The 21859-nt window shown below is 45.7% G+C and overlaps 1 protein-coding gene and 1 pseudogene across 1 annotated transcript in view; one reads left to right on the top strand and one right to left on the bottom strand.

Annotated features, from left to right (window-relative positions):
* Positions 1-9358: 9358 nt before the first annotated feature.
* Positions 9359-20297, bottom strand: LOC141990651 (uncharacterized; annotated as a pseudogene).
* The window catches only part of PIK3CG (phosphatidylinositol-4,5-bisphosphate 3-kinase catalytic subunit gamma), a 51521-nt gene continuing 39248 nt past the window's right edge, over positions 9587-21859 (top strand). The window contains exon 1 of the mRNA XM_074942475.1: positions 9587-9717. The gene's annotated coding sequence lies outside the window, so the exon portion shown is untranslated. The remainder of the gene's footprint in view (positions 9718-21859) is intronic.

Below are 21859 nucleotides of genomic sequence, written 5' to 3'. Positions count from 1 at the left end.
ATTGAAGACCCCCATGATTCCTACACATTATAGATAAGTGCGTAAGAAGCTAGTGTGATCCTGGTCCCTAGCGTGATTCAGTGGGCTGTAGCAGACCCCAACTAATACCCCATCTTGTGCTTTATCTGTTAGGACACTGATCCATAAGCATTCAAGATGATTTTCTTTTGTGTTATCAGTGACTCAGAAAGAGTAATATGATACTATGACCTCTTGCTTCTGCTAGTTACGGACTGCCAGGCCTCCTCTCTGACTTCCTCTTTTTCCGATTCCTTGGTGGCCAGCTCCATTCTTCCTTGAACCTGGGGTTCTGGTGTGTCCCAAACCTGGCTGTCTAGGAACTCCCCACTGTTTCTGATTCTCAGTAGCATATCAACTTGAAGAATCTTTTCCTCCAGCAGAGTAACCCACTTGCCCTTCATCCTTTCTGTCTTCAGGTAGGAGCGATAACATGGCACATACATTGTGGGTCCCACCATCATTGTTCCATCACTAGCCATCTTGCTATCACACATAATGCTGAACCTGGAAGGGAAGCTTCTCATACTCACTCTCCAAACTCCCTCTGAAACTCTCCTGTTAGTTGCCTCTGTTTGTGACCCTCAAGTTTGCCTTGCAGGTGACTTTTTATACTAGGTCTCCCTTCGTGGCTCAGTTCAGCCCTACTCCTCACCACCAGGAAGTGATTAACCATTCAGAGACATCAAACAGCTGGGCTGGTCAAACTCCAAGGATAAGAACCTTGGAATTCAGATCAGCATCTCTCTCCTTTAATCAGGAGTCTGGCCTTCCAGGCCCCAAACCAAGTTCAGTGCCTCTCTCCCACTGAGATAGGAGTCTGACACAAAGAACTCTTGGCAAAGGGTCTCCTTTTCTTTGCAAACAGCTCATCTCAGAACCAGGCCCTCTCAGAGGTCCAGAGACGCTCGGGCCACTTCCAGCTTTTGAGGCCCCTAGCCATAATAAAAATAAAAAATGACGACACAGGAAAACAAAACAAAAAAAGAGTGAGACATAATTTGAATATTTTTTTATTTAACAAATACTTTTCTAGCCTTTTTCAGTGCAAATGCACTAATTATTGGGGAAAAATCTAGCTTTCATGCACTGTCACAATTGATATTAAGCATGGTGAGCCCATTCAAACACTCTTGTCCCATAGCTGAATGGTGATAGTTCTTTACCTGCTTCAAAATGTTGAAGGTGTGGTCACCTGATGCAGGCAAACTGACAAAAATACGCAATATGTAGCCAACCATATCTGAAATGTTCTGCTGTAAATAAGTAGCCTATCCACACTTGAAATATTTTGTTGTAAATAAGTAGCTTATTTACACTTGAAATCTTCTACTGTAAACATGTACACAAATGCTGAAAAGATTTAAAAACGAAGGAATACTAATTAAGAACACAAAATGAAACAGTCAGACAGGTTATTATCCTTATCAATGAATCAAGCACGCAAGGTATAATATAACACGCTGAGCTGAAGACAAAGGGCTGACATATATACAGTAAACACAGACATGGATACAGATAGAGGGATAATGTCCAAAAATTTCAAACGTGTGTCCTCACGAAACTCAATGTACAAGATTGTCCTCACAAATTTTCACCTTGAGGCTGAGCCTATAGACTACGAAAGTCTATGATGATGGCCAAGCTACCAAGCTAGTGCTCAGCCAACCAGTCACCTCTTTTAGTTACCATATGAAGATAATAATGAGGAATTCTCACACATAAATAATTCCTTAGTATCTTAGATGTAAAACTATAAAGACACTAAAACGTAACGGTTCTCTACCTTTCAACATGCACTTGATCCAGCACCAGCCACTAGTAGTGGTTTGTTTATATAATCAGCCGATCTGAGAGGACACATTAATCACGGTCTAATCTTGTGCCATCAGAACTGATATATTTTTATTAATATTTATGAACATTTTTAACATGACAAAATCCATATCAGTTAACAAAAAAATTATGTCTTTTACCAAATCACATCTCTTATTTGCTTAAATTTGCAGCTCTAAACTGAGAGTGTGTCACATTTTGGTCCGATAAGAATGCGCATAAAAACAAGTTGCAAAACTTATCAAATGCCAAAAAATTTACAAGAGTCTAAATTTTGAGGCCCCCTTTGAGCTTGAGGCCCAGGCCAAATGGCCCTCCTGGCCCCTGCTCTGATTGGCCCTGCTCAGAGCTGACAAACTCAGTACATCAAATGCACTGCTTACAGGGTATTTATCCATAAAAGGTAACATGTAAGGGCTCTAATGAAAGGTTGCAACTTATCAACGTTCATAAGCATGGTACAATGCATGTACAGGTAATAATTAAGAAATAATGTAACTATATGGAAGTTTACGCCCTTGTGGTCTTAAGGTTAAAAGGAGTTACCAGGGAGTAAGATTTAATAATTTTATTAGGATAATGTTGAAATAAAAAGAAAATGGTACAGAGTTCAAGCATAGAAGTTTCTGGTTATCAGGGAATAAGGTACAGATTATCAAGGGGTGCGAAATTCAGTTTAGGAGCTGGTGGCGTAAGGAATACATAATCTGCAATCTCCCTGATTGGGGGTAAAAGTTTAACCGGTCAAAGTACAGACATTGAGATATGGGGGTATGTTGTCCATATAATGGCTATGTTCAGGTGTGAAGTATAATGAGCGGATACGATGATGGGGATGGATCTACCCTCATTTGGTGGGATTTAATGTTCAGTGAGTTTATGGTTCCAGTTCATATGGTCCAATGGAAAAAAGCCTCTCAGTCCCTTTCCCATAGTGGATGCACGATGTCGTACCGGCTCACACCTCCTGGTACTGTCGGTGGCTGGTGATGTGTTCGATGTAGATGTCCCTGGACCACTGGATGGTGCCCGAGACCATGAGGCGCGGCATGAGCCGTGCGTAGCGTCGACCAATCCCACAGGTCCGCAGCACATGCTCATTGCAGGGGTCCCAAGTGCCCAGGGCTCCAACGATCAGGGCATCCATCTGCACCTCATAGCCCTTCGCTCTCAGGGTGTTGGCCGGGGGGCGTATTTTTCCAGCTTACGAGCTGGGGCTTCGCGGAAGGCCGGGGTCCTGTTCTCAAAGGAGACCGTGATGTCGACGAGGATGATCTTTTTCTGGGCCTCGTCGGTGACTACCTACTACATGTTGACGGCCTATTCATGCAGGTGGGAATTGCCACCCTTCCTTGCTTAGCCACTGATGTAATGCAAGGTTCTCTTGTTTATTCTTGCCTCATCACAGAGCAGTCAATGGAAAACCATCAAAGACAACTGCAAACAATCAAAGCCACTTGGAGGTAAAAAAGGACCAGAATAAGAGATGGGATTGTTAGACTGTTTCAGTATAACACAGAGTGGGGAGGGGCACTCTTGATTCATTCGCTGAGGAGACATGTTGTTGAGCAGGGGGCTTTTTCATGAAAGATTGGATTGTGGTCGTAGGCACTGAGTCCGTGGGTGCTCCAGGGCGGGAGCTCCCCCGTCGGCAGCCCCACTGGGCAAGGCAGGAAGAGGCGGGGTGGGAGTAGGGGATTTGGTGGAGTGGGGGGGTCTAGCACTCCCCAGGTAGAGGGGAAGTCAATGCCTATGATTGTGGTTCCTGGGAAGCCAGCCAGCTCTGCGACAAATTGAACTTTGGGGGGAAGAGAGGACCTACTTCGTTATCTAAGAAAAGTACGGTAACCGTTAATAAATGTAGGCCCTAGTTCGCATTTTATGATGTTGTTTTGTGTATAATCATTTGTTTCCATCACTCTCTCATTTCCAGTGGAATCTCTATTCTTTCTTAAATAAACTTTGTTTCATTATAAACTCTGTGTGTTATACAGAAGAAGTACATTGCTCCTTTGGGAGCAGACAATCTGGGATTTCCGTGAGTAGCTAGCATGAAGGGCTGGATATCATAGGGGAAAGCTTCAAGAGGACTTGGGGACTGGGTTGCACCTCTTGTTAACTTGCAAAAGAAAGAGGGCTGGTATAGCCGGGAGGAGACTACTTCACTGGCTGAAAGGTTGGTGGTGTGAGGGAGCTAACACTCAACTACCTCAAACAAGACTCCCTCACACTGGAGGCAGGAGTAACAAGTTTACTCACAATGCTGGGTACCATAAGATCCATCACAGAGTCCCCTGACTTCCTCCATGGAGCTGGGTTCTGTTCTCCCTACGGGAGCCAGTCTCACTCCCTGCAGCACTCACCTGGAACTGCTTTTTCAGTCCAGCTACAGCTTCCCAGCCTTGTCCTGCCTGCTAATCCCATCCCTCCTAACTAGAGTGTTACCAGCTCCCATTTGAGTGCGCTCCCCCAGGGGTCTCGCCTTTCCTCCTTGATCTCCCCCCAGACCCTGCCTGAGTTAATCACATGACCTAATTATCCACCTGGAGAGGTGAATAGATCTTGTCAGGTGGGCTCAGGCCCCATAAGGAGACAACCACCCTGTGATAAATGGCTTATGTTCTTAATGTAGTTTTGTGTCCATTCTGGTGTGAGCTCCACATGGGCCAAGAGGCCCACTTGTGTTGAGCTTATGGTAGGATCAGGGACTTAGTTATCTTAATTTATGTAAATATTTTCTTTTAATGTGTATTTTATTTTCATTCTAAGCCTAATTTAAGGATCAGTCTAAACCATCATTTTAAAAATAGACATTTAAAAAGGTATTAACTAATTGTTAGTGCTGTAAGAGTGGTCTAGTCTCTTTGACAGTAATAAAAGTTTTGAACTAATCTCTTTGAAGTTGAAGTGAATGAGCCCAAGTAAGGCCCACTGACAGACAGTAGCTGAGCAAGTGGGAGGGGCAAAGACCTTGTGATTTGTACTGGCTAGATATACAAATATTGGCTAGAAATACAAAGCTAGCTAGTGAGAGATCCTAGAGAAAGTGACCACTGGTAACATGGCACAGGAGTAGGCATCTTAATTAGTTGTTAGTGCACTAACATAGAGAGATGCTGTTAAATAACCTAGTCACAGAACAAAAATCCTAGTTAAACTATGGAAATAGAGGACACAGCACCAATGCTGACACAAGAACAAATTAATATAAATTGGTCATCAACAAGTTAGGTTAGAAATTAGAAGGTTTCTAATCAGGAGAGGGGTGAGGTTCTGGAACAGCTGTCCAAGGGGAATAATAGGGGCAAGAAAATTTAACTTGTTCCGAGACTGAGCTTGATATATTTATGGAGGGGATCGTATGATGAGACTGCCTACAATGGCACATGGCCCATTTGCTTTTAGCAAATATGTCCAACAGCTGGAGATGGAACGCTAGATGAGGAGGGCTGTTAATTACTACAGAGAATTCTTTCCCAAGTGTCTTTTCCACATGCTCAGGGTCTGATGGACAGATTTGTAGTTGGGAAGGAATTTTCCCCTAGGTCAAATTGGCAGAGACCTTGGGGTTTTTTTTGCCTTCCTCTGCAGTGTGGGGCACAGGTCATTTGCTGGTTTGAACTAGAGTAGTGGTTCTCAAACTGTGGGTCACAACCCCAAAGTGGGTTGTGACCCCATTTTAATATGGTCACAGGACTGACATTAGACTCACTGTGGTCTTGGGCTTAAGCTAAAGCCGAAGGGCTTCAGCTCAGGGCAACGGACCTCAGGCATCAGCTTCCGCCCCCACTTGCCCAGGGTCATGAGGTAATTTTTGTTGTCAGAAGTACGGATGTAAATATCATTTAAAAAGTTAACCGGTTAAATTATTAAGATTACATCGTTTAACTGGTTAACTGAGGTTGTTCCGACCGGCCTGGTGCAGCCAGGGCTGGAAACCCTCTGGTTGACTGGCAGTTGCGGCCACGGCTGGGGTCCTTTCAGCTGGCCAGCAGGCGCAGCCGGGGCCGCTACGGCCCACCTGGGGCTGGGCTTCTCTGGCTGGCCGGCCTGGCGTGGCTGCGGTCCCTCCAGGCGGCTGGGCCAGCATGGCCAGGTCTGCACCGGCTGGCAGACAGGGGATTAATGGTTAAGGTCGGTTTACCGGTAAGCCTAATGCTTACCGGTTAACCTTTTACATCCCCAGTCAGAAGGGGGTCACAGTGCAGTGACGTTTGAGAACTGCTGAACTAGAGAAATGGTGGGTTCTCTGTAACTTGAAGTCTTTAAATCAGGCTTTGAGGACTTCATTAGCTCAGCCAAAGATTATGGGATTATTACAGGAGTGGGTGGGCGAGGTTCTTTGGCTTGCAATGTGCAGGAGGTCAGACTAGATGATCATGATGGTCCCTTCTGGCCTTAAAGTCTAGGGGTACATCTGTACTTGCCAGTAGATCAGCACTGCTGCAATCGATGCAGCAAGTGTCGATTTAGTGGGTCTGGTGAAGATGGTGAAGAGCACTCTCCCATCGATTTATGTACTCCACCTCCCCGAGAAGAGTAAGGGAAGTCGACGGGAGACACTCCCCCGTCGACACAGCACAGTGTAGCCACCGCAGTAAGTGGATCTAACGAGGTCAACTTCAGTTATGTTATTCATGTAACTGAAGTTGCGTAAGTTAGATCGATTTACTGCGGTAGCGTAGACCAGCCCTTAGAGTTCTCTAATGAGAGTGGGAGTTACTCAGTTTACTGCAGTAGAGTGCAGAATGTACAACTACTTGCCTTGTCTCTATGTGCCATAATATGCACCTGAGGTGAAATTTATCCCTCTGTAGAGGACCAGCACAAGGCCTATATACCACTCATGTTCAACGTAAGCCCTACTTTGAGGGGTAAAGTGGTGTACAGGTCTTGTGCTGGTCCACTACAGAGGAGTGAATTTCATAACCATTGCCTGCAGTTTGTGATCTACAGCACCTTGCAGCCACAGCTATTGAACTATAGGAGCAGAGGGGAGTTAAATTATATATACAGACAGAATATTGTAGAGTCTGCATTGGCTGTTCATTCTTCCTGTTGAAGAAACCAGTCTCATGATGGGAGGGAACCAAGCTGGAATGGACAAACTCCCTTATGTAGGACTTGCCCTCCAATGCAAGTAGAGGAAGCTGATAATTTCTCATGCACTGAAGGTGTCACTCCTGGAATGGTGTTGCAGGAAGATGCAGACAGGCTGTGGTGATATTGGATTTGATCATTAAAAATATCGATAGTCTGAGTATGTGGTAATCATGAGAACTGTTCAGTGACTTAGCTATTGAGTGCAAAGGTAATTGGATCTCAGAAGACATCTAGAAAAACTTCTGGTGACTGCTATGGAGGACTCAGGCCTGGTCTGCACAAAGTTATATTAGTAATTAGTACATAAACTATTTCAATTAGGGCTATGAGTTTTACATAATAATTAGGCCAGTACAATCCTCAATATAGATGCAGTTACACTGGTTCAAAGGTGCATTATATCTGGATACTTTATTCCCATAAGGGAAAGGGAATAAGTTATACTGGTACATCTATAGTGCTTCACCTGCACAAGGAAGGTTATATTGCTTTAACTATACTGGTATTATTAACAGTAATAATAGAAATCTGATGAGGTTCAACAAGGACAAGTGCAGAGTTCTGCATTTAGGATGGAAAACTCCCATGCACCACTACAGACTAGGGACTGAATGGCTCGGCAGCAGTTCTGCAGAAAAGGACCTAGGGGTTACAGTGGACGAGAAGCTGGATATGCGTTAACAGTGTGCTCTTGTTGCCAAGAAGGCCAATGGCATTGTGGGCTGTATAAGTAGGGGCATTGCCAGCAGATCGAGGGATGTGATCGTTCCCCCTATTTGACATTGGTGAGGCCTCATCTGGAGTAGTGTGTCCAGTTTTGGGCCCCTCATTATAAGAAGGGTGTGCAAAAATTGGAAAGTGTCCAGCAGAGGGCAACAAAAATGATTAGGGGACTACTGGAACATATGACTTATGAGGAGAGGCTGAGGGAACTGGGATTGTTTAGTCTGCGGAAGAGAAGAATGAGGGGGGATTTAATAGCTGCTTTCAACTACCTGAAAGGGGGTTCCAAAGAGGATGGATCTAGACTGTTCTCAGTGGTAGCAGATGACAGAACAAGGAGTAATGGTCTCAAGTTGCAGTGGGGGAGGTTTAGGTTGGCTATTAGGAAAAACTTTTTCACTAGGAGGGTGGTGAAGCACTGGAATGTGTTACCTCGGGAGGTGGTAGAATCTCCTTCCTTTGAGGTTTTTAAGTTCAGGCTTGACAAAGCCCTGGCTGGGATGATTTAGTTGGGGATTGGTCCTGCTTCGAGCAGGGGGTTGGACGAGACGACCTCCTGAGGTCCCTTCCAACCCTGATATTCTATGATTCTATGAAAGCTATACGACTTTTGTGTGTAGACAAGCCCGCAATGTTTGTACTATGTACTGATAGCTATGAAATACAGAGGTGCAGGAGTAATGACCTGGGAGCTAAATTTAAGTTACTGGAAAAAAAGTCTTAAGTCACGCATGAGTCAAACAGAAACATTTGCTAGGGTTACAAAACAAAAGTATTTGTATCCCTTAAAAAATAGGACAGAAGTCACAGCTGTACTGGAGGAGGGACAGGTTCAGGCCATAAAGATTAATGTTGATAAACTTACTAAGATGTCAGACAAACTAGTGGAACTGAGGTATCAGACAAACTAGAATTAAAAATAGGCACATGACCAAAAATAATCACTACAAGTATCTAAATACCAAATCATAATACAAATACAAATATACCAGTAGGACTATATTGGTGGCCTTCAGATCACAAGCAGGCTATTGAGTGCATAATACTGAGAGAAATCAAAGAGGCATCTAAATCTAATAAAATAGTAATTACCATATATAATCTGGTCAAATATCACAGTGGGTGTAGGGAAGCAATTTCTCAACACCTCAAACACTTACATCTTGCAATAGCTAGCTCTAGAACGGAGTAACTATTTCTCCACTGAGGTCTTGCGTAGTCTCGGGAGATTTGCACCAGTCCCACTATTTACAACAGTCCCAATCCCTAATGCGCAATAGCAAAAAATAAATAAATAAAATAAACCCGTGGCTTGCACCAGCGTGACTTACCTCAGCAGGTGAACTAGCACTGGTGCAAACCCCGTCTCACAGGGGTGCAGGCAGCACCTCCATGGGGGTGGGGGAAATTGCATTGGTGTAGGGGCACCCTTACAAAACCTGCAGTACAGACTGCGCCTCTCTCCGAGGTCACACACAGGCTTTGTTTCAGCAAGTAGGAACATAGCAGACCGGGCCATACCAAACCTACCGCTGCCACGACACTTGAGAAAGGGGGATTGAAAACTCCAGCGCGCCCTCCCCCCATTCCTCAGAGGCTGTCCTCTGCTCTGCACTCCCCCCTGCGCTGCCCCACTCACAGAGCAGCCCCCGGGTGCCCTCCCCGCCCCCTGCGCGGCTCACGGGGGATGCCCTGGGCTTCCCCCCGTGCTGTCCTTCCGCCGGGCGTGGTCGCGGCTGCCCAGCAGAGCTGCCAGCGCCCTGCCCCGGCTCAGGCCCGTGCGCGGCACTCGCAGTAGCTGCCAGGTGCCGGGCCGGGCACCACAGGGCCGCTCCCACCCACAGGCTCGGCGCCGAGCTGGACCGAGCGGCGGCAGCTGCCCGCCGCGGCTCCAGGGGGAGGTTCCGCAGCCGGCTGCCCAGCGCGCCGGGAGCGGGACAGGCGGCGGCCGAAGCTCCGGGACTGCCGGCGCCGGGCTCCCCTCCGCCCGCGGGTCCTGCCCGCCTCTCGGCTGGGGAAAACACCTGCGCGGAGCCGGTGAGTAGCGAGAAGCCGGGCTCGCCCCTGGCTCCCGCAGAACAGGCTCGTTTGTTTCCTCCCTGCCTCTCCGGGCTACAGGCAGCTGCTGGGACACGCACCTCCCCCTGCGGTCCGGGGGCACTGGGTGCCGAGGCGAGGCTGCGGGGGAGTAGGAGGAGGCGTGTTGTTGTAACAGCAGGACTTGGGGTGCAGCAGCCCTGGAGCAGGGGGGCGGCCTTGGGTGCCAATGATACCCCGGGGGGGCAGGTGTGGGCCTCAGAGAAAATGGGGTTTGCAGCTGTTGTGTAGCTCCAACACACGCTTCTAACACAACTTGGCTGAAGGGCTTCAAGGCTTGTTTGACTCACTTTTCCTCAGCGAAAGCTATGGTATAGGCCTGCTACTTTTACCTTCTGGGAGTTCTCAATTCTCAGGCCCTGATCTTGCAATGAGCTCTGTGCAGGTGGACCACTTGCCCGTGCAGAGCCCCCCGGAAGTTAAGAGACGGGTCAGATCACAGTGCAGAAGCCTTCCTTACTTTGCCACTGACATAAGCAACCCTGGAAAAAAAAATTAAGGTAGACAAAGCCAACAGAAACACACTAACCAGTGGGTACAGCTCTAACGGTTGTCACACCAATGTATTGTGTATATAAAGACTGGGTGGGGTCAGGGATTTTTGGCCCCTAATTTTCTAATGCCGGTGTAGTTCAAGCCTATGAGATTGATTTATTGTTAGTTCACAAAACCTGGAAGTGTATCCTGCACACAGGTTGGCCATTCTTACAGTTGGCAGGTGTATGTGCTTTCAAACTCCGGAATGACTGCTGTAGATTTTAGAATCTAAGGAATTTCTGCTAAATGTGCATAGTGACCGTTGTAGAATTTGAGTTGTGGTTTGACTGCTCTGGTGTTCCAAAGCTTAGAAGGTCTGTATTTACTGCTACAGAATTTAGAAGAATTACTATGGAAGCATATGTAAATATTTCTTAATATAAGTAATAAAATAGGTTAGACTGTTTAAAACCTAGGAAAATTCTTTGACTAATATGTTAATTACAATAGAGTTAAGGTTAACTATTAATTTAATGTATCATCAGTGTTTTAAGTTTAAATTTATTTTCAATTTTTTTCTTGCAGTTTTTTTTCCCTGTAACAATTTAAATTCTGTTTTATTACTCTCAATTTATTTAAACCCTAATCCTGAAAATGTTTACACATACAAGTAATTTCACCCAAAGAGATTATCCATTTGCATAACTGAGTGTAGATTAAATTCTTCAAATCAGGGACTATTTGAAGTCATAAATATATATATATGGTGCCAAATAGCATGGTGCTCTAATCCTGATATCCTATAGCTCAAACAGAAGGTATGGGCTTGATGCAGAAATTATTGAGTAAAGTTCTTTGGCCTATGTTATGCAGGTCAGACTGGCTGATCATAATGGTCCCTTCTCACCTTAAAATCTGTTAACCTGATCTATTGCAGTATAAATATTAAACACTAATAAATGGATTTTCTCATCTAATAGATAATGTCTGTTGTGTCCTTCCTATACATAAATCTTCATAATAGGCCATAAATCTTCCAATTATTGTATACACCCTGTACCTGGCATAAGAGAAGAGTATTGGTGCAGACGAAATCGCCATGTGACTAAAGACCGGAGTGTTGTAAATAAAATACACAATAGGAAGAAGTAGGCAGTAAGCAGAATGCTGCAGGGACCTTCATTGTTAATTTCCTTACTTTCAAACTTTTGTTTGCTTTTGTGAAATATTACTGTATTGTTAAAAGAAAAGGAGTACTTGTGGCACCTTAGAGACTAACAAATTTATTTGAGCATAAGCTTTCGTGAGCTATAGCTCACTTCGTTGGATGCATTCAGTAGAAAATACAGTAGGGAGATTTATATACACAGAGAATATGAAACAATGGGTGTTACCATACAGGCTGTAATGAGAGTGATCAGGTAAGGTGAGCTATTACTAGCAGGAGGGGGGCGGGGAACCTTTTGTAGTGATAATCAAGGTGGGCCATTTCCAGCAGTTGACAAGACTGGATACAATTAACTTAGGCTTGAATAAAGACTGGGAGTGGATGGGTCATTACACAAAGTAAAACTATTTCCGATGCATCCGATGAAGTGAGCTGTAGCTCACGAAAGCTTATGCTCAAATAAATGTGTTAGTCTCTAAGGTGCCACAAGTACTCCTTTTCTATTTCCCCATGTTTATTCCCCCCTTCTCCCCGCCCCCCCGATGTTCTTGTCAATTGCTGGAAATGGCCCACCTTGATTATCACTACAAAAGGTCCCTCCCCTTTCCCCCTCCCCCTCCCGCTGGTAATAGCTTACCTTACCTGATCACTCTGCACTAGAAAGTATGCTAGACAACTGGCATGTGCACATTCATGCTTCCTATCAACAGGATTTTACCAGTGTTCACCTGGTTCATCTGAGAGTTATTAATCTTCTAATGGGTTTGACGTACTGGGTATGGGTACATACAGTTTTGTTTTTTACAATATCTTGTTTGCATAGTTCAGCACTGGATTATAACCGATGTAGAAAAGTCAATACCCCTGCAAGGAAGGGATACAATCCCCGGTACAGAATGTATTGGATATTAAATTTCCGTGTCTACATGGGAAAGGTTATACTGAAAACAACCTAAGATGTCTATTTAAACCAATATTGTTACACCGGTATAACCCTCCATGTAGACATCCTTATTCTGCTTCAGAGTGCCTTTTTTTTTTTTTTTAAGTTTAGTTTAGTTTAGTTTGTTTTTTGGAAAAGTAAACTGAAAAAGCCACTCCTATACCAAAATAAGTTTTTCATATGGTGGGTTATGCCAGTATGACTATATCAGTATTACTGGTAAAACATTCCCACCTGGACAAGCTCTAATAGTTGCACTTGATCTTATTAAAAAAGCTAAGTTCAATAGATATTGTGAATATTTCATAGTACAAAATATAAAATTAAAGCCATAATGATAATACCACATTGTCCTATATAATCTTTCATCAGATCTTCTCAAAACATTTTATAAATGCTGATTATGAATTAAACCTCACAACATCATTACAAACTAGATTAGTAGTATTCCTGTATTGGGTAAACTGCAGCACTAAGAGATTAAGTAACTTGCCCAAGACATATCTATATTTCTAGTGACTAGAACTAGATTTATCCCCAATATAAATAGTTTGGCCTGAGGAGTCCATGTTTCCAGTCCCTGCCACTAAAATTATAAATAGTTGCTAGCTGTGGTTGGTGTCCAAATATTGGACTGTTTATCTTTTTTCTTCTGCAAGAATCCCTATTTGTTTAATCAAAGCTTATAAATAAAATTTTAAAATGGTCCAACTTCAGAAGTTTCACTTTGGATAAGGACTCAAAAGTTTGAATGGCTCAACTGTAAAATTGTACTGGAAATCTTTTGAAAACTGACCCTCTCATCATATTTTCAATACTTCATAGTAGGTCAAAAATATCAAAAGAAACATCATTTTCTTAGTGTTTGGGTATTTCCAGTGTCAAAGAAAACCAGGAAGTATGGAGATTTGTGGAAATTAAATCTAACACAGAACAAGAATTCACCCACTCTTTTTGAAATGCCAAAAAGGGTTTGGCTTCGTTCTTATTTTACCTTACCTGGCTGTTAATCCCTAGTAACAGACAATGTGATCTTAAAAGAACTGTGTGTTTGTATTTTTGGCTTTCTGTAACTTTGTCATTAAAATGTAGATATGGAAATGTATATTTTTTTAAAAAAAAAGGGGGGGGGAGAAAGAGGGGGAAAAATAGGCTTCCCGAGTGACTCGATTTGCAGGAAACTTCTTTAGTGGTATTAGATGCCACTAACAGAGGTTCTGCGATTTTTGTCAGATGCTGGGGATGGGCGACAGGGGATGGCTCACTTGATGATTACCTGTTCTGTTCATTCCCTCTGAAGCACCAGGCTAGATGTACCTTTGGTCTGACCCAGTATGGTTGTTCTTATGTACATGGGTCAATACACATGCCCCCACATCCAAACTGGATTACTATTAAATATTATCCTGTGGTATCACTCATGACTTGGACTCCATTGAGCTCTTCACTGCACATAGAAAAGAGACAATACCCATCCAAAGGGTTCACAGTCTAAAGATATAGTACGGCATCTGAACTGGAGTGGATCAGAGGGTGGGGGTCGAGGCCCAAATGGAGCTGGGAAAGAGGAACTCTAAGGCCCAGACAGTTGGCATTGATGTCCTAATACCATGTACTATATCTGAAGCAATGGATGGCGGGACCATTAGATTATCACACAATACCACCACCACTGTCCTTTGCAAATGGATGAGTCCAAAACATTTTTTTAATGGCTGGGCAGTGTATAGGTTTACTGTCTATTATGTAAGATGACAACCAGTCTGATCAGCTGGTTGATGTTTATCAGAATAGTTGACCAGGAAATGAAGTGTGTTTGTTTTGGTGGAATTGATCTTTAAACATATGCCAACCAACCGTAAGAATGTTTGGACTGGTTCTTGCTGGCTTATGCCAGATCTAAGGAGGCACAGTCATTAAGATCCTAATGAATCCAAATATATTTAATGATGTCAGGTCAATGGGATTCCATTAGATCCAAAATGTTTAGGTAAAACATATATGGGTCCATTGACATAAAGACTTACAGCTAGTAGCTTGTGGTTAGGACACATTCTTTCATTTTATGAATTTTCATCTATGGGCAGATCTACACTATAGGGCTCGGTTGACCTAAGTTATGCAACTCCAGCTGGGTCAACGGGAGAAACTCTCCTGTCGACTTACCTTATGCTTCTCGTTCTGGTGGAGCATCGTAATTGACGTGAGAGTGATCGGCAGTTGATTTATCAGGTCTTACTTCCAGTAAGTGGAGACAAGCCCTATGATATGTAGAGACAGATTTTTTTTCTATAACCCCAACTCCGCAGGGTGTGGGAGGGGCTCAGGGGTGCAGGCTTTCGACGGTGCTTACCTCAAGGAGCTCCCAGAAGTAGCAGCATGTCCCCCTGCTGGGTCCTACGCGGAGGCACGGCCAGATGGCTCTACACGCTGCCCTGTCCACAGGCACCGACCCTGTAGCTCCCATTGGCTGGGGACTGTGGCCAATGGGAGCTGCGGGGACGGCACTTGGGGCAGGGACAGCATGCGGAGCCCTCTGGCTGCCCCTAAACGTAGGAGCCAGAGGAGGGCCATGCTGCTGCTTTTGGTAGCTGCGCGGAGCAGCTGCCAACCCCGCTCCCCAGCTAGGGCGCGGGCGTGGGGTAAGCCCCAGACCCCGCTCCCCAGCGGAAGCTCAAGGACCGGATTAAATCAACTGGCAGGCCAGATGTGGCCTGCGGGCCATAGTTTGCCCACTCCTGACCTACACCAATGTGAGAATTCCTCCCATTGGCGTAGGTCAATGGTAGGCCACGTGCAGCCTACAGGTTGCCCATCAGTAATCCGTTGGCGGGCCACGAGACAATTTGTTTACATTGACCATCCACAGGCACAGCCGCCCACAGCTCCCAGTGGCTGCAGTTCGCTGTTCCTGGCCAGTGGGAGCTGCAGGAAGCAGCGGCCCGCACATCCCTGGAGGCCGCAGGTTGCCCACCATTGCGTAGGTAGTGTCCACACTGAAGCATGACAGCAGTGCAGCTGTGCTGCTGTAGCAATTTAAGGGTAGATAAGCCCCAGACTGACATAGCTACAGCCCTCAAGGGTGTAAAAAATCCACATCCCTGAATGCTGTAGTTATGCTGAACTAACTCCTGGTGTAGACACAACTAGATCAATGGAGGAATGCTTTTGTTGACGTAGCTACCGTCGATCGGGGAGGTGGTGTGCCTATAGCAACAGAAAAACCCCTTTTGTCACGGTAAACTGCGTCGCCACTACAGGTTATGCCAGCATAGCTATATCACCATGGCTATGCTGCTATAGTCCCCCTCCCCATATTCCAGACATAGTATAGGCGTGGATGTCTAAGGGCTGGTCTACACTAGGAACTTACATCGGTGTAGCTACATCTCTCAGGGTATGTCTATACTACGAAATTAGGTCGAATTTATAGAAGTCAATTTTTTAGAAAGCGATTTTATACAGTTGATTGTGTGTGTCCCCACTTAAGACCATTAAGTCAGTGGAGTGCGTCCACAGTACCAAGGCTAGCGTCAACTTCCGGACCGTTGCACTGTGGGCAGCTATCCCACAGTTCCCTCAGTCTCCGCCGCCCATTGGAATTCTGGGTTGAGATCCTAATGCCTGATGGGGCAAAAAACATTGTCGCGGGTGGTTCTGGGTACATGTCGTCAGGCCCCCCATCCCTCCCTCTCTCCATGAAAGCAATGACAGACAATTGTTTCGCACCTTTTTTCCTGGGTTACCCGTGCAGGTGCCATACCACGGCAAGCACGCTCAGCTCACCGTCGCCGTATGTCTCCTGGGTGCTGGCAGATGTGGGACTGCATTGCTACACAGCAGCAGCTCATTGCCTTGTGGCAGCAGACAGTGCAGTATGACTGGTATATGTTCTCGTCGTCTCCTGAGTGCTCTTGGCCGGCCTCGGTGAGGTTGGTCGTGGCGCCTGGGCAGACATGGGTGCTCCTGGCAGACCTCGGTCAGGTCTCTCAGGGGCACCTGGACATAAATGGGATTGACTCAGGTCATTCTCTTCTTTAAGTTTTGTCTGATGGAGATTCAGTCCTGCCTGGAGTATTGGTAGAGGGATAGCTCAGTGGTTTGAGCATTAGCCTGCTAAACCCAGGGTTGTGAGTTCAATCCTTGAGGGGGCCATTCTGCCTCAGGCTGCTCTCCCAGCCAGCAGCACCGCGAGCACCCAGGAGACGATGATGGCTAGCAGTTGTACTGCACTGTCTGCTGCCAGCCTACCCCTTGCTTCTCCCTCCCTCCGTGAAAGCAACAGCTGACAATCGTTTCGAGCCTTTTTCTGTGCAGGCACCATATTGCTGTCAGCATCGTCATCCACCAGTCGCTTCCGCTGCCACTCTGCTCTCCTGCTCATGCCATACCACGGCAAGCATGGAGCCCGCTCAGATAACCGCGGCAGTTGTAACTATTCTAAACACCACACACATTATCCAGCAGTATATGCAGAACCAGAACCTGCAAGAGCAGGCGAGTAGGCGATGGCAGCGCGGTGAGGAGAGTGATGGGGACATGGATACAGACTTCTCTCAAAGTACGGGCCCTGGCAATTTGACCATCCTGGTGGCAATGGGGCAGGCTCATGCCATGGAATGCTGATTCTGGGCCCCGGAAACAAGCACAGACTGGTGGGACCGCATTGTGTTGCAGGTCTGGGACGATTCCCAATGGCTGCGAAACTTTCGTATGAGTAAGGTCACTTTCATAGAACTTTGTGACGTGCTTTCCCCTGCCCTGAAGCGTCAGAATACCAAGATGAGAGCAACCCTCACAGTTCACAAGCGAGTGGCGATAGCCCTCTGGAAGCTTGCCACGCCAGACAGCTACCGGTCAGTCGGGAATCAATTTGGAGTGGGCAAATCTACTGTGGGGGCTGCTGTGATCCAAGTAGCCAATGCGATCACTGACCTGCTGCTATCAAGGGTAGTGACTCTGGGAGATGTGCAGGTCATACTGGATGGCTTGGCTGCAATGGGGTTCCCTAACTGTGGTGGAGTGATAGACGGAACGCATATCCCTATCTTGGGACCAGACCACCAGGGCAGCCAGTACATAAACCTCAAGGGGTACTTTTCAATGGTGCTGCAAGCACTGGTGGATCACAAGGGACGTTTCACCAACATCAATGTGGGATCGCCAGAAAAGGTACATGACGCTCACATCTCCAGGAACTCAGGTCTGTGGGAACGGCTGCAGTAAGGGACTTACTTTCCAGACCAGAAAATAACTGTTGGGAATGTTGAAATGCCTATGGTCATCCTTGGGGACCCAGCCTACCCTTTAATGCCATGGCTCATGAAGCCAGACACAGGCACCCTGGACAGTTGTCAGGAGCTGTTCAACTATAGGCTGAGCAAGTGCAGAATGGTGGTAGAATGTGCATTTGGATCTTTAAAAGCGCGCTGGCGCAGTTTACTGACTCTGTTAGACCGCCGCAAAACCAATATTCCCATTGTTATTACTGCTTGCTGTGCTCCACAATATCTGTGAGAGTAAGGGGGAGATGTTTATGGCGGGGTGGGAGGTTGAGGCAAATCGTCTGGCCGCTGATTACGCGCAGCCAGACACCAGGGCAGTTAGAAGAGCACAGCAGGGCATGCTGCGCATCAGAGAAGCTTTGAAAACCAGTTTCATGACTGGCCAGGCTACAGTGTGACGGTTCTGTTTGTTTCTCCTTGATGAAAACCTGTCTCCTTGGTTCACTCTACTTCCCTGTAAGCCAACCGCCCTCCCCTCCCCCCTTTGATCACCGCTTGCAGAGGCAATAAAGTCATTGTTGTTTCAAATTCATGCATTCTTTATTAATTCATCACACAAATAGGGGGATAACTGCCAAGGTAGCCCGGGAGGGGTGGGGGATGAGGGAAGCACCAACTGGGGTGGGGGAGGAGGGGAGGATGGAAGGACAAGGGCACACTGCACTTCAAAACTTGTTGAATGCCAGCTTTCTGTTGCTTCGGCAGTCCTCTGGGATGGAGCGGTTGGGTGCCTGGAGGCCCCCTCACTGCGTTTTTGGGCATCTGGGTGAAGAGTCTATGGAACTTGGGGAGGAGGGCTGTTGGTTACATAGGTGCTGCAGTGGCGGTCTGTACCTTTCCTGCACCTTAACCATACACCGGAACATATCAGTTTGATTCTCCAGAAGCCTCAGCATTGCATCCTGCCTCCTGTCATCACGCTGACGCCACCTCTCCTCTTGCTCATCCCTCCTGTCCTCACGTTCATTTTGTGCTTTCCTGGACTCTGACATTGTCTCCCTCCACGCATTGTGCTGGGCTCTTTCAGCATGGGAGGACTGCATGAGTTCAGAGAACATTTCATCGTGAGTGCATTTTTTTTCAGCTTCTAATCTTTGATAGCCTCTGGGACGGAGATGATACATGGAGCGATGAAACATTCGCAGCTGCGGGAGGGAAAAAAGGAAGTTTAGTGTTTAAAAAGAGACATTTTAAAGAACAATGGGTAGACTCTTTCACGGTGAACCAAGCTGTTAACATTACATAGCACGTGTGCTTTCTTTACAAGGTCGCATTTTGCTTCTTACATCGCGGGCCTGCCGGTATGGTGTGAGAGATCACACACGCAGGGCCGACGGGCAACAGAATTCGGCTTGCAGGCTGACATGGTAAGCCACAGTCTTTTGGCTTCTTTAACCTTCCTAACATGTGGGAATGGTTTTAAACAGCAGCGCCCTCATTTCACATACCAAGAACCCGTTGGGTTGGCCCTTTAAAATGGGTTGTCCATTTAAAAGGAAAGGCTGCGATTTTTGGGTTAACGTGCAGTACAAACCCAACTAAACCCACACACACACACTCAATTCTCTGGGATGATCGCTTCCCCCTTCCCCCCACCACGTGGCTAACAGCGGGGATGATTTCTGTTCAGCCACAGGCAAACAGCTCAGCAGGAACGGCCACCTCTGAATGTCCCCTGAATAAAATTTCCCTATTTCAACCAGGTGACCATGAATGATATCACTCTCGTGGGGATAACACAGAAAGATAAAGAACGGCTGTTGCTTGAATGCCAGCAAACACCGGGACCATACGCTGCCATGCTTTGTTATGCAATGATTCCAGATTATGTGCTGCTGGCCTGCTGTGGTAAAGTGTCCTACCATGGAGGAGGGAATAAGGCTGCCCTCCCCAGAAACCTTTTGCAAAGGCTTTGGGAGTACCTCCAGGAGAGCTTCATTGAGATGTCCCTGGAGGATTTCCGCTCCACCCCCAGACACGTTAACAGACTTTTCCAGTAGCTGTACTGGCCACGAATGCATCCCAAGTCTTCAGGGGAAATTAATCATTGAACACGCTCGCTTTTAAACCGTGTATTGTGTTTACAAAGGTACACTCACCAGAAGTCCCTTCTCCGCCTTCTATGTCCGGTAGCCTGCCTTCAGTGGGTTAGGAGTGTACTAGATCCAGGGTGAGAAACAGTTCCTGGCTGTTGGGGAAAAAGGTTTCTCCACTTGCTTGCTGTGCTTCAACCTCCTCCTCCTCCTCCTCCTCATCTTCCTTGTCTCCAAAATCCGCATCTCTGTTGTGTGAGAGTCCATTGACTGAGTCCACGCACAGGACTGGGGTAGTTGTAGGGGCACCCCCTAGAATGGCATGCAGCTCATCATGGAAGCAACATGTCTGGGGCTCTGATCCGGAGGGGCCACTTGCCTCTCTGGTTCTTTGGTAGGCTTGCCTGAGCTCCTTAAGTTTCACGTGGCACTGCTGCGGGTCCCTGTTATAGCCTCTGTCCTTCATGCCCTCGGAGATTTTTTTCAAATATTTTGGCATTTCGTCTTTTTGAACGGAGTTCTGATAGCACGGATTCATCTCCCCATACAGCGATCAGATCCAGTACCTCCCATTCAGTCCATGCTGGAGATCTTTTGCGATTCTGGGACTGCATGGTCACCTGTGCTGATCAGCTCGCCATGCTGGCCAAACAGGAAATGAAATTCAAAAGTTCATGGGGCTTTTCCTGTCTACCTGGCCAGTGCATCTGAGTTGAGAGAGCTGTCCAGAGTGGTCACAATGGAGCACTCTGGGATAGTTCCCGGAGGCCAATACCGTTGAATTGCGTCCACACTACCCCAAATTTGTCCCAGCAAGGTCGATTTCAGTGCTAATCCACTCATTGGGGAGGAGTACAGAAACCGGTTTTAAGAGCCCTTAAAGTCAGGAAAAAATGGCTTTCTAGTGTGAATGGGTGCAGGGCTAAACCGATCTAATACTGCTAAATCCGACCAAAATGCGTAGTGTAGACCAGGGCTCAGGAGTGTGAAAAATCCACTCCTCTGAGAGACATAGCTATACCGACCTAACCCCTGGTGTAGACAGCATTAGGGTGATGGAAGAATTCTTCTGTCATCCTAGCTACTGCTTCTTGGGGAAGTGGATTACTTATGCCAGTGGGAGAACCCCTCTTGTCAGCATAGGTAGTGTCCACTCTAAAGCACTATAGCGGTGTCGCGGTAATGTTCTCAGTGTATACATACCCTCTGTACAAATCACTCTGCTGGAGTTTGAACACCTTTATATTTGTCTGTTGTATATTTTCTCTCCTTCTCACAGCCATCATTTTTCCAGAATGGGTTCTACCTGCTGTTCTCCAAAATAGCCAGCCTGTTACTAATAAAGTTCTATGCTGGAAAAAGATTAAAATGTCCCCTGTCCCTTCATTTTGATTTTTAATTTTTGTTTTCCCACATTCCCCTTCCCGTATGGCATTTTCCATTAACTCCAACCTGAAGGATGTGCATCTCTCATAGCTCCTTTAACTTGTGGTGTAAGTGGCTGCACAAATCACTAGGGTTAAAAGTGCATACTTCAAATTCTTCCTGAATCTCAGGCCATCATTCACAGTAGATTTCAGTATGTGGGGGAGTAAATACATTTGTAAATACATTACATATTTATATATATATATATATATATATATATATATATATATATAATGGAGAAGTAGCAATACCTACAGTTAAGGTTCCCTAACACTTGTCCATTTATATTTGTGACAAATTTTAACCATTCAAACTGAAATTCAGAAAATGAAAAATATATGTAATACAAATAATTTATTTATATTTTAAACATTCATACATATTATATATAACTAAACATATAGCTGCTAGGTAGCAAATGGTAAATACGTTATGAGAAGCTCATGTATTATGAGATGCCTATGTATATCTTGTTATGTATGTTTTTTCTATATGTATATTTTAAAATAATTAAAAAGTTAATAGAAAAATGAAAAACATTGTTTTTTTAAATTAAGCAGTTGATTTATTCTACAAGCTCAACTGAACTATATTTTCAAACAACAAAAACAGCTTACTGAGGATACATCCTGTTTTATAGGACAATCCTGAGTTCTGTCCTACAAACCCTTATGCATTTAGGCCCATTGATTTCAGTGTCGCAAAATTTTCTTGAGACAACTTTTTAAAATGTTGCCATCGGGATAGA

Source organism: Natator depressus, chromosome 1 (assembly GCF_965152275.1).
Source record: "Natator depressus isolate rNatDep1 chromosome 1, rNatDep2.hap1, whole genome shotgun sequence".
Taxonomy (NCBI): domain Eukaryota; kingdom Metazoa; phylum Chordata; order Testudines; family Cheloniidae; genus Natator; species Natator depressus.
The sequence above is the reverse complement of the archived record's forward strand: the minus strand, read 5'-3'. Positions and strand labels throughout refer to the sequence as shown.